Source organism: Callithrix jacchus, chromosome 2 (assembly GCF_049354715.1).
Source record: "Callithrix jacchus isolate 240 chromosome 2, calJac240_pri, whole genome shotgun sequence".
Taxonomy (NCBI): Eukaryota; Metazoa; Chordata; class Mammalia; order Primates; family Cebidae; genus Callithrix; species Callithrix jacchus.
Window position 1 is genome coordinate 88386013 of NC_133503.1, and position 17842 is coordinate 88403854.

At 36.5% G+C, this 17842-nt stretch overlaps 1 pseudogene across 1 annotated transcript in view; it reads right to left on the bottom strand.

The window, feature by feature from the left end:
* LOC128931428 (uncharacterized) overlaps positions 1-17842 on the bottom strand; it is a 61311-nt pseudogene that overhangs the window by 13371 nt on the left and 30098 nt on the right. Inside the window, exon 5 of the transcript XR_013532724.1 lies at positions 12442-12482. The product of XR_013532724.1 is annotated as an uncharacterized LOC128931428 (transcript). The remainder of the gene's footprint in view (positions 1-12441; positions 12483-17842) is intronic.

Consider the following 17842-nt stretch of genomic DNA (forward strand, 5'->3'; position numbering starts at 1 on the left):
TGGTTATGTTTTACAGTTTCTATTACTATAGTTACTTTTCTCCCTTATCAGAGCCAGCACATTTCTTGGTGGATTAGGCTATAATTTAACCGTAGTTTACAGACTAGTGACCAGAACAGAAGATGGGGACCATCCTGAAATTAAAACATGACCTGAAGGAGGGAAGAATCTGCATCACCTTAAGACAGTGGGAGAATGGTAGCTCTTAACAGAGAAAGGTGTACCATTTCTGCAGGCTCAGAGAGCCCAGAGGTATCTGCGAATGCATGTTTTGTAGTGATGTTTACCAAGTGTTACCACTCTATGTGCCTGGGTCCCATTCCTTTCTGAACAGCCTCATGACCTTAGAAAGCATACTCTTCTTCTATTGAGAGTTTAATCTCCTTTGAAGATAGACTACTCTGAGAATTAAGACCAAGATCTGATACTCAGCATGCTCAGCTGTCTTGCTGCAGTGGATATTAACACCTTTGAATGCTATCAAAAAGGTCTTCTGGCTTTCATATTTTATTTGCAATTGAAAATTAATTACTCTCATTTTTTTCTAGGGAAAGAAACAACTTTCCAGAACATGAGTATGAGTATTTCCACAGACTGCTTTTGCTCCTTTAGAAAGTTTATTTCTACTAAATATCTCTTCTCAGAACAATTGTTTCCTTATTAGCATCACCACTTTATTACAGGAGGCACTGGACATTATGAATCGCATCTTCTTTGTTGTCCCACTGTCTTTATAATAAAATCCTGAACCTGATATTTAGCATGATCTTTTGTCCTGCTTCAGAAAATAGAAATTTTCTTAACTGTTATCATGGATGTCTTCTGGCTTTCACAGCAAACCATGAGTAGAGATCTTGTTTTGCTGATGCTATTAATATCTCTTTGTCAAAGTTTTAGGGCAGTTGGCAAAAGCCAACCAAAAGCATACTCTTTGTAATCACCATTACCCCTAAATTTGGTAGAGCTATTGCAAAATGCTATGGTCTGAATAGTTGTGTCCCATCATTCCTCCAGACTAATACGTTAACATCCTAAGCCCAAGGTAATGGTATTAGAAGGTAGAACCCTGAGAAATAATTACATTACGAGGACAGAGCCCTTGTGAACAGGATTAGTGGCCTCATACAAGAGGCCCCAGAGAGCTTGCTTGACCCTTCCAACATGTGAAGACACAGCAAGAAGCTGCTATGTATGAATCACAAAATAGGACCTTACCAGAATCTGCTGGTGTCTTGATCTTTAACTTCCCAGTCTCCAGAATTGTAAGGAAAAAAAAAATCTGTTGTTTATAAGCAACCCTGCTTGTGGCATTTTGTTACAGCAGCCCAAATAGACTAAGACATATAGTTGCTTCCTCCTCCACCCAAATCATGTCGGAGTCACTCCACATTGGGTGCCACTGTAGAGGTCACCACCTGTGGGGGACTCTCCTACAGACCCTGACTCAGTGACCAATGAATAAAGAACACTGGCACACAGATACTATGCTTTGCCAGTTTGGCTGAGTGTCCATGGCCACTTACAGACTCCCAGGAGAGTGGTGTAAACAGTTGTAATCACCAGCCCTCCTCAGCCAGTGATACTCACATTTATTTAGTAAAGTTTAATTGACAAAGGTTTGAGTCAATACCACTAGAGTGAGAAGATTAAAGGACAGGTTCTGATGCCCAAAGCAAACCTAGCTAGTTTGTTTACTCATTAGAGGGTAATCTCCCTGGTTGACCTCCCCCCTGAGAGGGCCATCTGGCTCAAAGGTTAGTTTTACAGGACCACATGAGTAAACAAGCCAGCTAGGTAAACTACTCATGTTCCTTTGCACTTGTACCCTAATCTCTCTGGCTCCTGCAAAGAGACTCTGGCTGCCTTCAGCCAAGAACTATAGGAAAAAAAAAAAAAAAACCTTTAGGCCTTCCAAAAGGGTTTGAGACTATATTCTATAACTTTCTCTAATGTTTTTCCTTTAATACTTTGCCACCACCCTGAGTAAATCCCCACAAAATCACACCCCAGTTTATCATATGTGAGTCTCCTGGCAAGAAAGATTCTGTCACATTGCAGTGGTTATTGTCATTCACCCGACTTACTATCAACCGGGGAATCTTTTCTTGCCATCTGATACGGTTTGGGTCTGTTTACCATCAAAATACAGTGTTGAATTGTAATCCCCAAATATTGGAGGTGGTGCCTGGTGTGAGGTGATTGGATCATAGAGTTTACTTCTCCTGGTTTAGCACCATGCCCCTTGGTGCTTTCATTGTGATAGTAAGTTCTCCTGAGATCTGGTTGTTTAAAAGTGTGTGGCACCTCCCTGATCTCTCCCTTCCTCCTGCTCTGGCCATGTGAGTATGAACTAATACACCATCCAAATGATGAGTCACTCAATTCCAGAATCTTGTTCCAAGATTTCTGCACACATTGCCATCACTAACCTCCACAGTATGGTGGAATGCTCTGAGACCCAGAAGTAGAAAGATTCCTGAGATTGATGCTGTCAGCATGTACGTGAACTGTCCACAGTGGTTACTTAGAGGTAAGCCTAGGTTGTATATGGTGGTCATCAAAGTGTCTGCTATAATCATTTAGCCATTCCCCTTAAAAGAATAATTCCAGAGAATTGCTAAAAAATGTTTTTCTTCTGCCTACTTACTGATTTTCTAAAGAGAATATCTAAAGATAAAATATCAGCTTGAATATATAGTCAATTCATTATTTACGCATGTCCATATTATCAATCCTAGCACCAAGGCAAGTCAACTGTGTTATCTGAGCCAGCCCAGAAACATGCAAATAAAGTATAAAATCATATTTGTTGTAGCTTTTAATCTGATTTAATCTAATGGAATTTTTAGATATACTTTATCCTAAAATTAATTTGGAAAAAGGTCTTATACACTAAAATCCCATTTACATATTTCAAACTATAGTGTCAAAGATGACATGCAATATCAACCTGATTGATTTTTTACACTTCTATTGGAAAATTGATAAAATTAAATATAGGAATAAAGTCTGAATAATGATATACAGGTGAGAGATAGTCTCAGTTGAAAACTGAAGAAGAAAAAAGTAAGCTGGTCCCTCTATTCTCAGCCATTAAGATAAAATCCATTCTTTTCTCAAAAACTTCACTTCCTTTTTCAATATTATAGAAAGAGTAGGGGACTTCTGCCAAGATGGCCAAATACGAACAGCTCTGGAATGCAGTTCCCAGTGAGAGCAACACAGAAGGCAAATGATCTGTGCATTTCCAACCAAGGCACCAGGTTCATCTCAATGGGATAGGTTAGACGGTGGGTGTATCCTAAGGAGGGCAAACCGAGGCAGGGTGGGGCACTGTCTCACCCGGTAGGTGCAATACATCAGAGGGTACTCCCTCCTACCCAAAAGAGGCCATCTGGGACATCTGGCAACTCCAGAACTCAGGTTCTGATGCTGCATTTCTCCTGTGGTCTTTGCAGCCCATAGACCAGGAGATCCCCACACGCTGACAGGCACCACAGGTGTCCAGAGCAAATCTGGGTGGCCAATTCAGCTGGTGCCATAAGTTCCCAGCACAAATCCAAGCAGCCATTTTGACTGGCACCTGGAGTGCCTGTGAGACAGAGTCACCCATACACCTGAGAGAAAGAGGGCTGAAGGTAGGGAGCCAGGTGATCTGTCTCCAGGGGTCCCACCCCCACAGAGACCAGTAAACTGAATCCAACTGGCTTGGGATTTTCCCAGCCAGCACAGCGGTTTAAGCTCAACACCGGACAGTAAAGCTCTGTGGGGGAAGAGGTGTCAGTCATTACCAAGGCAGCTTGAACCGAATCTGTGTTTAAAAAAAAAAAAAAAAAAGTTTACACAGGAGCTGAACGGAGCCTGCAGCAGCTCAATAACACCTCTGTAGGCAGACTGTGATTAGAATCCCTCCTTGCTGGGCAGGGCATCTCTGAAAAAAAGGCAGCAGCCTGTCAGGGACTTGTAAATAAAGGCACATCTTCCTGAGACAGAGCACCTGGGAAAAGGAGCAGTTGTGATTTCCACTGAAGCAGACTTAAATGTATCTGCCCAGCAGCTCTGATTCTGAAGGGAGCAACAGAGCTCACAGCACAGCACTGGAGCTCTGACAAGGGACAGACTGCCTCATAGAATGGCTCCCTGACCCCTGTATATCCAAAGAGTCACATCATACAGGAGACCTCTGGTTGACATCTGGCGGGTACCCTTCTGGGACAAAGCTACCAGAGGAAGAAACAGGCAGCAATCTTTGCTGTTCTGCAGCCCCGCAGGTGATTCCCAGGCAAGCAGGGTCTGGACTGGACCTCCATCACTCCTGCAGCAGAGAGGCCTGCTATAAGAAAAACTTAAAAAACAGAAGAAATAGCCTCAACATCAACAATAAAAATACCCACTCGGAGACCTCGTCCAAAAGTCACCAACTTCAAACACCAAAATTAGATAGATCCACAAAGATGGAAAGAAACCAGTGCAAAAGGGAAGAAAACACCAAAAACCAGAATGCCTCTCCCACTCAAAGGGATCACAACTCCTCACAAGCAAGGGAACAAAACTGGGTGGAGAATGAGTTGGATGAATTAACAGATGCAGGCTTCAGAAAGTGGGTAATAACAAACTTCTCTGAGCTAAAGGAACATGTTCTAACTCAATGCAAAGAAACTAAGAACCTTGAAAAAAGGTTAAATGAAATGCTAACTAGAATAACCAGCTTGGAGAAGAACATAAATGACTTGATGGAGCTGAAAAACTCAGCATGAGAACTTTGAGAAGCATACACCAGTTCCAGTTGCTGAATGATCAAGCAGAAGAATGGATATCAGAGATTGAAGATCAACTCAATGAAATAAAATGAGAAAGCATGATTAGAGGAAAAAGAGTGAAAAGAAATGAACAAAGCCTCCAAGAAACATGGGATTATGTGAAAAGACTTAATCGACTTTTGATCAGTATACCTGAATGTGACAGGGGAATGAAACCAAGCTGGAAAACACTCTTCAGGATATTATCCAGGAGAACTTCCCCAACCTAGCAAGGCAGGCCAACATTCAAATCCAGGAAATATGGAGAACACCAAAAAAATATTCCTCAAGAAGAGCAACTCCAAGGCACATAATCATTAGATTCACCAGGGTTGAAATGAAGAAAAAAGTGGTAAGGGCAGCCAGAGAGAAAGATCGAGTTACCCACAAAGGGAAACTCATCAGACGCACAGCAGATCTCTCAGCAGAAACTCTACAAACCAGAAGAGAGTGCCGGAGGTCAGGGGGGCAATATTCAACATCCTTAAAGAAAACAACTTTCAACCCAGAATTTCATATCCATCTAAACTAAGCTTCATAAGTGAAGGAGAAATATAAGTCTTTATGGACAAGCCATTGCTGAGAGATTACATAACCACTAGGCCTGCCTTACAATAGCTCATGAAGGAAGCACTAAACATGGAAAGGAACAACCAGTACCAGCCACTGCAAAAACATAACAAATGGTAAAGACCATCAAAACAATGAAGAAACTGCATCAACTAACAGCCAACACATCCAGCTAGCATCAAAAATGGCAGGATCAAATTCACACATAACAATATTAACTTTAAAGGTAAATGGGCTAACTGTGCCAATCAAAAGCCATAGAATGGCAAATTGGATAAAAAGTCAAGACCCATTGGTGTACTATATTCAGGAGACTCATCTCACATGTAAAGACACACATAGACTCAAAATAAAAGGATCGAGGAAGATTTACCAAGCAAATGAAGAGCAAAAAAAAAAAAAGCAGGGGTTGCAATGCTATTCTCTGATAAAACAGACTTTAAACCAACAAAGATCAAAAAAGACAAAGAAAGGCATTACATAATGGTAAAGGAATCCATGCAACAAGAAGAGCTACCAATCCTAAATATACCAGCACAGGAGCACCCAGATACATAAAGCAAAGTCTTAACAACCTACAAAGAGACCTAGACTCCCAAACCATAATAGTGGGAGACGTTAACACTCCACTGTAAATATTAGATAGATCAACAAGACAGAAAATTAACAAGGATATCCATGACTTGAACTCAGCTCTGGACCAAGCGGACCTAATAGACATCTACAGAACTCTCCATCTCAAATCCACAGAATACACATTCCTTTTAGTACCACATCATACCTACTCTAAAATTGAACACACATTTGGAAGTAAATTACTCCTCAAAAAATGCAAAAGAACAGAAATTATAACAAACAGTCTCTCAGACCACAGTGCAATCAAATGAGAACTCAGGATGAAGAAAGACATGCAAAACTACATGGAAACTGAAAAACCTGCTCCTGAATGTCTACCGGATAAATAATGAATGAAGGCAGAAATAAAGATATTCTTCAAAACCAATAAGAATGAAGACACAATGTACCAGAATCTCTGGGACACATTTAAAGCAGTGTCTAGAGTGAAATTTATAGCAATAAATGCTCACATGAGAAGCAAGGAAAGTTCTAAAATTGATACCCTAACATCAAAGTTAAAAGTACTAGAGGAGCAAGATCAAACAAATTCTAAAGCTAGCAGAAGACAAGAAATAACTAAGATCAGAGCAGAACTGAAGGAGATAGAGACACAAAAATCAACTCTTCAAAAAATCAATAAATCCAGGAGCTGGTGTTTTGAAAAGATAGACAATAGATGGACCACTAGCCAGACTAATAACAAAGAAAAGAGAGAAGAATCGTACAGATGCAATAAAAAATGATAAAGGGGATATCACTGCCAATTTCAGAGGAATACAAACTACCAGCAAAGACTACTACAAACAACTCTATGCACATAAACCAATAAATATAGAAGAAATGAATAGACTAATAGCAAGGTCTGAAGATGAGGCAGCAATTAATAGCCTACAACCAAAAAAAGTCCAGGCCCAGACGGATTCACAGTCAAATTCTACCAGACATATAAAGAGGAGCTAATACCATTCCTTCTGAAACTGTTCCAAACAATACAAAAAGAGGGAATACTACCTAACTCATTTTATGAGACCAACATCATCCTGATACCAAAACCAAGCAGAGACACAACTAAAAGAGAAAATTTCAGGCCAATATCCATGATGAATATCGATGCAAAAATCTTCAATAAAATACTGGCAAACTGAATGCAACAGCACATCAAAAGGATTATCTATCACGATCAAGTAGGCTTCATTCCGGGGATCAAGGGTGGTTCAACATATGCAAATCTATATATGTAATCCATTACATAAACAGAAACAAAGACAAAAACCACATGATTATCTCAACAGATGCAGAGAAGGCCTTTGACAAAATTCAACAGCCCTTTATGCTAAAAACTCTCAATAAATAGGTATTGATAGAATGTACCTCAAAATAACAAAAGCTATCTACAACAAACCCACAGCCAATATCATACCGAATGGGCAAAAACTGAAAGCATTACCTTTGAAAACCGGCAATAGACAAGGTTCCCTCTCTCACCATTCCTATTCAACATAGTATTAAAAGTTCTAACCACAGCAATCAGGCAAGAAAGGAAATAAAGTGTATTCAATTAGGAAAAGAGAAGTCAAATTGTCTCAATTTGCAGATGACACATTCAGATATTTAAAAGACCCCATCATCTCAGCACAAAAGCTCCTTAAGATGATAAGCAACTTCAGCAAAATCTCAGCATACAAAATCAATATGCAAAAATCACAAGCAATCCTATACACCAATAATAGACAGAGAGCCAAATCATCAGCAAACTCCCATTCACAACTGCTACAGAGAGAATAAAATACCTAGGAATACATCTAATAAAGGATATGAAGGACATTTTCAAGGAGAGCTACAAATCACTGCTCAAGGAAATAAGAGAGAATACAAACAGATGGAAAAACATTCCATGCCCATGGTTAGGAAGAATCAGTATCGTGAAAATGGCCATGCTGCCTAAAGTAATTTATTGAGTCAATGCTATCCCCATCAAGCTACCAATGACCTCCAAAAAACTAGAAAAAAAAAACCATTTTAAACTTCAATTGGAACAAAAAAGAGCCCTCATAACCAAGACAATCCTAAGCAAAAAGAACAAAGCTGTAGGCATCACTCTACATGACTTCCAACTATACTTTAAGGCTACAGTAATCAGCATAGTACTGGTACCAAACAGAGATATAGACCAAGGGAACAGAACAGAGGCTGCAGAAACAGCATGGTACTGGTACCAAAACAGAGATATAGACCAATGGAACAGAACAGAGGCCTCGGAAGTAATGCCATACACCTACAACCATCTGATCTTTGACAAACCTGACAAAAACAAGAAATGGAGAAAGGGTTTCCTGTTTAATAAATGGTGTTGGGGAAATTGGCTAACCACATGCAGAAAGCTGAAACTGGACCCATTCCTTACATCTTATACAAAAATTAACTCCAGATGGGTTAAAGATTTAAACATAAGTCCTGACATCATAAAAACCCTAAAAGAAAACATAGGTAATACCATTCAGGACATGGGCATAGGCAAGGACTTCATGACTAAAACACCAAAAGCAATGGCAACAAAAGCCAAAATAGACAAATGGGATCTAACTAAACTTGAGAGCTTCTGCATAGCAAAACAAACAATCATTAGAGTGAACCGGCAACCAACAGAATGGGAAAAAATTTTGCAATCTACCTATCTGACAAAGGGCTAACATCCAGAATCTACAAAGAACTAAAACAAATTTACAAGAAGAAAACAAACAATGCCATCAAAAAGTGGGTGAAGGATACGAACAGGCACTTTTCAAAAGAAGACGTTTATGCGGCCAACAAACATGAAAAAATGCTCACCATCACTGGTCATTAGAGAAATGCAGAGCAAAACCACATTGAGATACCATCTCACGCCAGTTAGAATGGCAAACATTAAAAAATCTGGAGACAACAGATTCTGGAGTGGATGTGAAGAAATAGGAATGCTTTTACACTGTTGGTGGGAGTGTAAATTAGTGGAATCATTGTGGAAGACAGTGTGTCGATTCCTCAAGGACCTAGAAATAGAAATTCCATTTGACCCAGCAATCCCATTATGGGTATATACCCAAAGGATTATAAATCTATTAAAGAGGCACATGCACACATATGTTAATTGCAGCACCATTTACAATAACAAAGACTTGGAACCAACCGAAATGCCCATCCAGGATAGACTGGATAAGAAAAATGTGGCACATATACACCATGGAATACTATCCAGCCATAAAAAAGGATGAGTTCATATCCTTTGCAGGGACATGGACAAATCTGGAAACTGTCATTCTCAGCAAACTGACACAGGAACAGAAAACCAAACACCACATGTTCTCACTCATAAGTGGGTGTTGAACAATGTGAACACATGGACACAGGGAGGGAAACATCACTCACTTGAATCTGTTGGTGTCTGGGGGACTAGGGGAGCGGTAGCAGGGTGTGGGGATGTGGGGGAGGAATAACATTAGGATAAATACCTAACATAGGTAAAGAGGGGATGGAGTAGCAAACCACCAAGGCGTGTATATAACTATGTAACAATCCTACCAGATCTGCACATGTATCCCAGAACTTAAAGTATAATAAAACAAAAGTAAATAAAAGAATTCTAAGATAAGTGAGTAACTTTTGTAGGAGGTTAATCCTCTCAGTGAGATATAAATATCATCTTTTCAAAAAGCATCTAATCTCAAATATTTATGTAAATTCTGATAGTTATTATAAACATTTCATCAAGAACAGGCATTTAAAAGTACATATCAATATTACACAATCAGATAATCATCTGGTAATGACAAATATTGAAAGTAATTATCAATATTCTCTATTACTGCCATTTTAGCCATATATTCTTTTATGATAAAATTGAGACATCTATACTTTCCCAACTGATATTTTAAAGTAAAGTTCTGTATTATCAGTAATAAAAAGTACATGCTTATATAGGCAATTTTTAAATAAAATAAGATGATTAAATTTATAATTCAGATTTTTCCATTATTTTTTTCATTAAAGAGCTTAGGAACTTATGTGAAAGGGAATCATACATAGTTAAAATCTAAACCGAAAAGGAAATTCACAAGAGCTCAGCAAAAGTAAAAACTCTGCTTCCTAAAAATATTACTTTCTGTCAACATTAGCATCACAAATGTATTACATCTTTGTCTGTATATCTTTGCATATTGTGTTTTTCTGATTTTCACAGAAACAGCACAAATTATTTCATACTAAGCTAATTGTTGTCTCACATTTGCTTTGCTTGTTTGTTGATTTTCCCATCAATTTTCCATCTGTCTAAAACAGCATTTTTTAATAAAACTTTAAACAGAAGATAAAGGAAACTCTTTTTGCATTTCTCAATAATTCTTCCTTTCCTAAGATTCAGTGAGATTCCACTCAAAAGGAAAAGAAAAATGACATTTGGATTCAAAGGAAAAGAAACAATTAGTAAAAGTTGACTCATGAATATCTTTGAAAAAATATTTAAATTTAGTGACAATTTATTAAGAACTGTGAAATATCCAGAAATGTACACATATAAATATTTACAACACAGACAAATACTACAAATGTCTATCCTTCAGTTGTTCCTATCTATAAGTAGTGGACCAAATAATTTTGGACCACTCCTTTCAGTTGTGTCCTCTATATGCCCAGTAATAAAATAATAGAGATAATGTGAATAATAATTATTGTTTATAACTATCATATAATTATATAGATAATTTATATATATGATTTTATGAAGTCATCATAACAAATCTATTACTTTTATTTATAAAAGAAAGCACTGAAACTCAGAAACAAGTATTAAGTAACTTTCCCAAACTCTGGAGTGTCTAACGTAATACTGCCTTCAGTCTCATATTTCTTTCTGCATCTCACTGATTTAACAGTTTCAACTCTCATGAATTTCATGAATCCATACACCTTTACTCTTTTTCTTTTCTTCATTTGAGATCACCCCGTACACCCACAGTTATCTTTACACGTGTATGGCAGCACCTGTAAAGATAACTGTGGGTGTACGGGGTGATCTCAAGTGAAATCATACAGTATAGATTTGTGGTACAGATTTGTACTTTGTAGCACAGACTTCCCGTTGGCCTACGGGCAAAGTGTATAAAACGCTGCTTGATATACTAGCATAAATCATTTCTCTTATTGCATTGGTTTTTCCATTTATAAAGATTAAATAAATTCACCTTTAGGATTTAGTCCTAGTACCATAATAAATTGTTAAATTTAGAGCAAAGGCAGAATATTTTAAAATTTTCCTTGCTAAAGCATTTGATATATTAGTGAACTCTACCCAAAGCTTCTTTGCCACTAAAGAAAGCATATATGCCATAATCTTTGGATTCAAAATTACCAGGTAGTGTTGGCCCCCAGAGGGTGCTAAATCTTATCTTTAAAAAATACCGTACTTTATTTGCTATTAACCAAATGCCAGAAAAGCCTATCAAAATTAAACTTAAAACAGAAATCATTTTAAAATTGGCCCAAAATTTCACTAGAAAATATAAAAGACTGACAAAAATACATGAAAACAAGCAAAGATATTAGTGTCCCTAAATTGTTTTCCAATTTCAAGTTAACACCTGTAAATAACATAAAAATTATTTGTAAACTGTTTTCTGAAACCTCTATAAATAAAATTCTAAGAAATAATTATCATTTTTTTGCCTGTAGCACTGTGATAAACATCACATTACATTTATGCAAATTATGCTGTGTTCTAGGGTTGGTGAAAACCCCTATCAAAAAAAATTTAGGATCAGAAAGTATGACTTTTATTTAAATAGATTAGTTCAGCCTGAATATTCCGTTTTTCCTTCTGAAATTTCATGAAAATTACCAGCTTTTCTGAAAAGTGAGATTTTTAGAGTTCACCTCCTGAAGACAGTAGTTGGGATGGCGATGATGATAAATAGATATAACAGTCATAGAAATATCACACGAATTCAGAGAAATGAACAGCAAATGCAAAAGTTTCCAAAATTAATTTCAGTAGTTCTTAGTGTGTTACATTTTTAACTATTAGTGCCTTGGCTTTCCATAAAACATTACCTAACATAAATACCCAACATTAACCACGTTAGTCTGATCGATTTTCTGTAAATTTAACACTACTCTAAAATATAAACTCTATCAATTTTTAAAGTCGTGTACATGGAGTTATCAGAAAGCAGCAGACAGTTTTATGCTTTTGAGCCACAAATGACCCTGTGATGTTGAGGCAGTATAAATTCTTGCACCTCATGGAACAAAATTTCAGACTCTAACAAAAACATCTTTTAAAAAGAAATTCTGCTGGATAGACTGAAAAGGCTCTAAATGATGTGGTTGCCTACACCTAAGATTTAATGTCAGCAAGTCAAAGGAGAAAAAGCAATTTTGTGCCAAGAAATAATCTAAGTCACTTGTTTTTGTAAGCACTTACCTACTACTGTTGACACAACCTGCTTCCAAAAATTGGGTAAGCTATAATAATCAGAGACAAGAATATTAGAGTATTTCAGCAATGTTGCTTTATTTTATCATCAATAATATCAGTAACTGGCTCTGGAATATATTATCATAATTAAATATAACTTTTTAAAATTTTATTATAATTTTTGACAATACGGATAAGTAAAAAATATAATCATATAAATCATTCAAGAATTTAAAATATGATCTTTATAAGATTATAAATGAAACAATAAAAATATATAATATATAATTAACCATAAGTATGATCTTTAAACATCTTCAAAGAGAAACAGATTTTTAATAAAAGTATTTTGTATTTTTATTAATGCTTTTGTTTTTTCTTTAACAGGGACGCTATAGAGAATATTTGTTCATTTGCTTTTACGGAAAATGTTAGACCTCATAGAATAATGTTCTATTATCTGCATAAGTCATTTGAAGAAAATTTGGTTACACGAAACCCTGGAGTACATGTCAAGTGTATTTGAATAAACTGTTATAGGACAAAATACATTCCATTGGAACACCAATTTTATTAAAAGATTTACAGAGGAAAAGTTAGTTAATGTTTGTTTTGAACAGCTTTTGAGAGATCCTTTAAGGTAAATAAAAATCTAGTGCTCTTCAGAGAAAAATTTAAAAATTAATGTAAAATTTTAAGTAGAAATACAAAAGTTCAAGGAAACTTTATTTTTGAGGCAGAGCACATGAAGAACATGAACCCACGAAGATGGCTCCTCTATTTAATATCAGAACTTGCTATTCAAGACCCATTTCTGCTTGGAAACATGCAATGCACAAACTCAGCTGCAATTAGAGCCTGAACATATCTGTGTAAAGCAACCAGTAGATTATAAACTCAAACCCACTAGCTAATGGGTCTGGGTTTTTCTTGCTGCTACTCCCCATCCCATAGTTTATAAGCAGTGATATACAAGAAAATGGCTAGCAACCAACTCTCTGTAGTTACATAAATCTACTGATATGAACACATACACAGGTACAAGTTTATCATAAATTTTACTGATTTAAAGAATACATGACATAAAATTTACCAATAAAAATAAAATATATAATACTATTGTCAATTTCATATGGCCAATTGATTCTCACATAATGTTTTAGTTAATGTTCACCAACCTCTTATATTTGCTACCAACATATACTTTAAATTGATGGCACTGTAGTTGCAGCATCAATGTCCGTCATATTTTTGTTTGCTTTAATGAGTAGGAAAAAGTAAAACAATAAAATTAAGACATGTTTCGAACTATACTCATTTGTCAATGGTGTGAATTAATTTTTTAATGAGAATAATGGCTTTCAAATATTAAAGAATATTTTCTTTTTTTTTGTACCATTCACAACGTAACAGCGATAGACACCATATATTTTGAAGTTCAATCAGCATTATTAACATTATCCCCTGTCAGCCAGACAAACACAAAATCACTCACTTCCCTATGTCAAGCTAAAAGCATGATGTCACTAAATGCAGAGTTGAAAAGAAATGTGAAGTAGCTCACCATTATCTGGTCTTCCCACCTTACAGATTGTTACAGCAAGTGTAAGGAAGCTCAAGATCATAGACAAGAGAAGATAAAAGCCTAAAATTAATAGGCAGTGAGTTTTGAATATTTATTTGTATTTTAAGATAATTTAATTATACACATATATAATTTTTAATAATTGCATCACAATGGCTTGCCACGTTTCTGAAAATTTAACAGCTCTCATCAGTAGACATAAATGAACTCCAGCACAGCACTGCTTATGAGCTTATGGTAAGCCCCAAGCACCTTAATAATCTCCTCCTAAGTTTCCATGGACTTTTCTGGTTTTAGCACTGAGTTTTATGTTCCAGGAAACTCTTTAGTCTTAGGCAAGCTAGGCTATTTGGTTACACTAATTCATGGACTCTCCAAAATATCTGTGTCACTGCCTACTTAATAATAGATCAGGAATCTTTCTCTGAACCTACAGACCTTGCCAATTCCTTTCCCCACAGGATCTTTGTCCCTCTGCCTCCAGCTATTGTCTAGGGTGCTAGAGTCTGTAAGATATCCTATTGCCATTGCTTCCATAACTACCAGACATTGAATAGCACCCATGTGCTATTTTTCATTTTGAAGTTGTAATTCAGGTCTAACCTATACTCATCATTCTTTTAGCTCATTGGGACCAAGCTAATGGCTTCATTAGGACATTTTTTCTCCTCCAGTTAATGAAGGCTCCCAATAATTACTTTAAAAAGTTGCCCTGAAAATTAAATAAGATTATGTTCCTACAAAGCCTAGTATAGCTGTTCAATAAATACTATTACAATAGTACTCTTATTATTAGTTCTACTTCCTTCTGAGACCAGCTATTTTCTTCCCATGATGACCCTTGCTAAGAGACCGACAATCTTTCAGCTACGTATATGAAAAGTTATTACATAGCCTGTCACCATCAAATATAACTTAAGAAAGGAGTTCTATGGCTGGCACTTTATACTGGAGCAATTAGTGTCAGCTAGTATCTTGTACCAACAATTCAACTGGTTCTGTATTTATTTTCCAGTCTGCCCTAAACATAGCGATTCTTAAAGTTCATCTCTTTGGGTTCATTTTATTTAAAGTGCTTTATCATTCAGACATTATTCAAACATAACTCATGTCTATATCCAGGAGGAGAAAGGGATTACTTTTTGCCAGAGTGACAAATACTTCTCACTTTGGTATTATTATGTTCACTAGAAATAAAATCTATAAAAAGAAGTGTAAAATGTGTATAGTGCGGGTTTCTTCAGTTTTCTTAGCAAGTTGTTCAAGGAACTAACAAGATATAAACTGAAAAAGAGGTCAATTCTCCACAGTATAGGTCAGCAAACTACGGCCAGCCCACACTCTACTTTTGTCAATAAAATTTTATTGGAACACAGCCATGACTATTCATTTACATATTGCCAAATAGTTTGTTTTGCACTACAAGGTCAAAGTTGAGTAAGTGTGAGAGAGACCACGTGGCTTGCAAAGCCTCACATATTTATTATATAGCTCTTTAAATTAAAAGTTTGACAATTTCCATTCCAGTGTCTAAATGAAGAACTACTTCTATAGTTTCACCTGGTCAGGGCAAGATGACTTTGGAAAGGGGGGAAAATAGTCTCCAGCTGTTCCTAGAATTTCAAATAAGAAAAAGAACATGTTCATACATTTTCCTCAAATAAAAGCTACAAAGTCTCCCACTGAGAATGCATTTACCTAGAGTGATTGGAGACCAGGACTAAGCCTATTGTTTGCTTTGACAGAATCTCCTAAAAGTTAGAGAGAGTTCAAAGAGCCTGCCCTGTTAGGTATTGAACTGTTTCTTATAACAAAGGCAGGAATTGTTTCTTTTTGCCATGTAGCTTTCAGAACATTACCATCATTTTTTGGAATGATATCTAAGTTATCTAATAGTGAAGGATTAACAAGCCCTATTGCCCCAGGCCAAGATTAAATTAGCCTTTTCATGAGAAATAGTTTTATCTTTTGTATACAGGACTAATCATGAGTGTATGTTAAGAAATTTTTAGTACAGGCTGGGGTTTAATAACAAAGTATAATAATATGTCAGTCAAAGAAAGGTGTAAATTATAAGTATGTTTTATTGTGTTTCATTGGAAAGTTATTGAAACCAGAACCACTTCCTTTTCAGTTCTAACTTTGCATTTCTTTAAAGGTTTTCATAAAATAAAGCCAAATCACTAATAATATTGAGTTTTGTGACATCTGCTCCAAATGATACAGCTGAAAATTTGATTAGACTATCTGGATCCTTATCCTTCAACAGTCTTCTAAGTCTCTTTAAACAAGATGCAACATTGTTGCCTGAAGCATTAGCAATAAAAAGCACTACATAGAATTGTGACGTTCATTCAATATTAGCATATGATGACTAATACTTTTTAAAGAATGTTATAAGTCTCCCTAGCTGAGAAGCTGTGTTTTAAGGACCTTCTGGTTTTTCTCTTCTTCCTGTTTAATGCTCTAATTTTTGCTTTATGTTTTGAACCAACAAATGCTTTCTTATTTTAATAAAATCTGCATCTTTCAAATGAATACATTGTTCTCAAGACTACTATTTCTGTCTAAAAGCTTTTAAAATTCTATTGCAAAAGTCAAGTCTGAGCTATTAATGTTTTTGCTCTGAGCAGCACCTTCTTTATTCCTGAATCGTGGCTACTGCTGGCTCTATATGCTCAGAAATCACATTACAGCAAGAAAATTTAAAAGCTTATTTGTCCCTTCAGGCATACGATTTCACTAAACATTATGTGACTCAGTATGTCTGCTCCAGGTACCCCAACCCTGTCTGACTCTTGCTCAGTCAAATCATATGGATGACTCTTCATGCATCAGTCACACTGGAAAATAATGCTAAAGTGAAGGAAGCTATAACCAAAGTTTTAGAGAATTCTAGTAAAGAGAGTTTAATTAATTTTGCTCCTACAGATCAAGACATTCTTTTTCTTGGTCTTTAGGAGAAAATAGAGCATTATTTGCCCTAAATAATAGGTATGATTTTAACACAGTATGAGCTGGACACAGTAAAGCAGACACAATGGCAGTACCATCCCCAGCCTTACTCTCAAACACTTTCAGAGAGTCATGGAGAAATCTAAAATAATTCCCTAGGGCTTTCCTACTGCAAAAGGTGGCTGATTATTGAGACTCAATAGATCACTCATCAGAGGGATGTGAACTCCAAAACTTTGCTCAGTTCAGGGCAATGCTGGTTCTGGTGTAAAGAAAATAAATAAAATTTTATGTCTGCATAGCTTAGATTGCAGTTGTAAATGTAAATCTGCTTTAGATTAAAACAAACAAACAAAAAAAGTAACCAAAATAAAATAAACTGCAAATCAATGGGTGTTACATGACAAAGGAATAACATGGGAAACATAGGTAATAGTACTCATGGGAGAAGATAACAAATGGTAGGCACTTCAGGGGAAGGTAATAACGATACTCAGAATAAAACTAGGCCTCAAAGAATGGTAGAATTAGGCTGGGAGTGGTGGCTCACGCCTGTAATCCCAACACTGGGAGGCTCAAGGTGGGTGGATCACCTGAGGTCGGGAGAGACCAGCCTGACCAACACGGAGAATCCCCATCTCTACTAAAAATACAAAATTAGCTGGGCGTGGTGGCACATGCCTGTAATCCCAGCCACTCAGGAGGCTAAGACAGGAGAATCACTGTAACCTGGGCAGAAAGAGTTCTGACAGCATTCTAAGGAAAGGGCATAAAGTTAAGACAGGAAGAGTTTGGCAGTGACTTTTGTGTAGCTGAATATAGAAGTGAAATGAACCCAGATCACAGAGTTTTGATGCTCAAACTGAA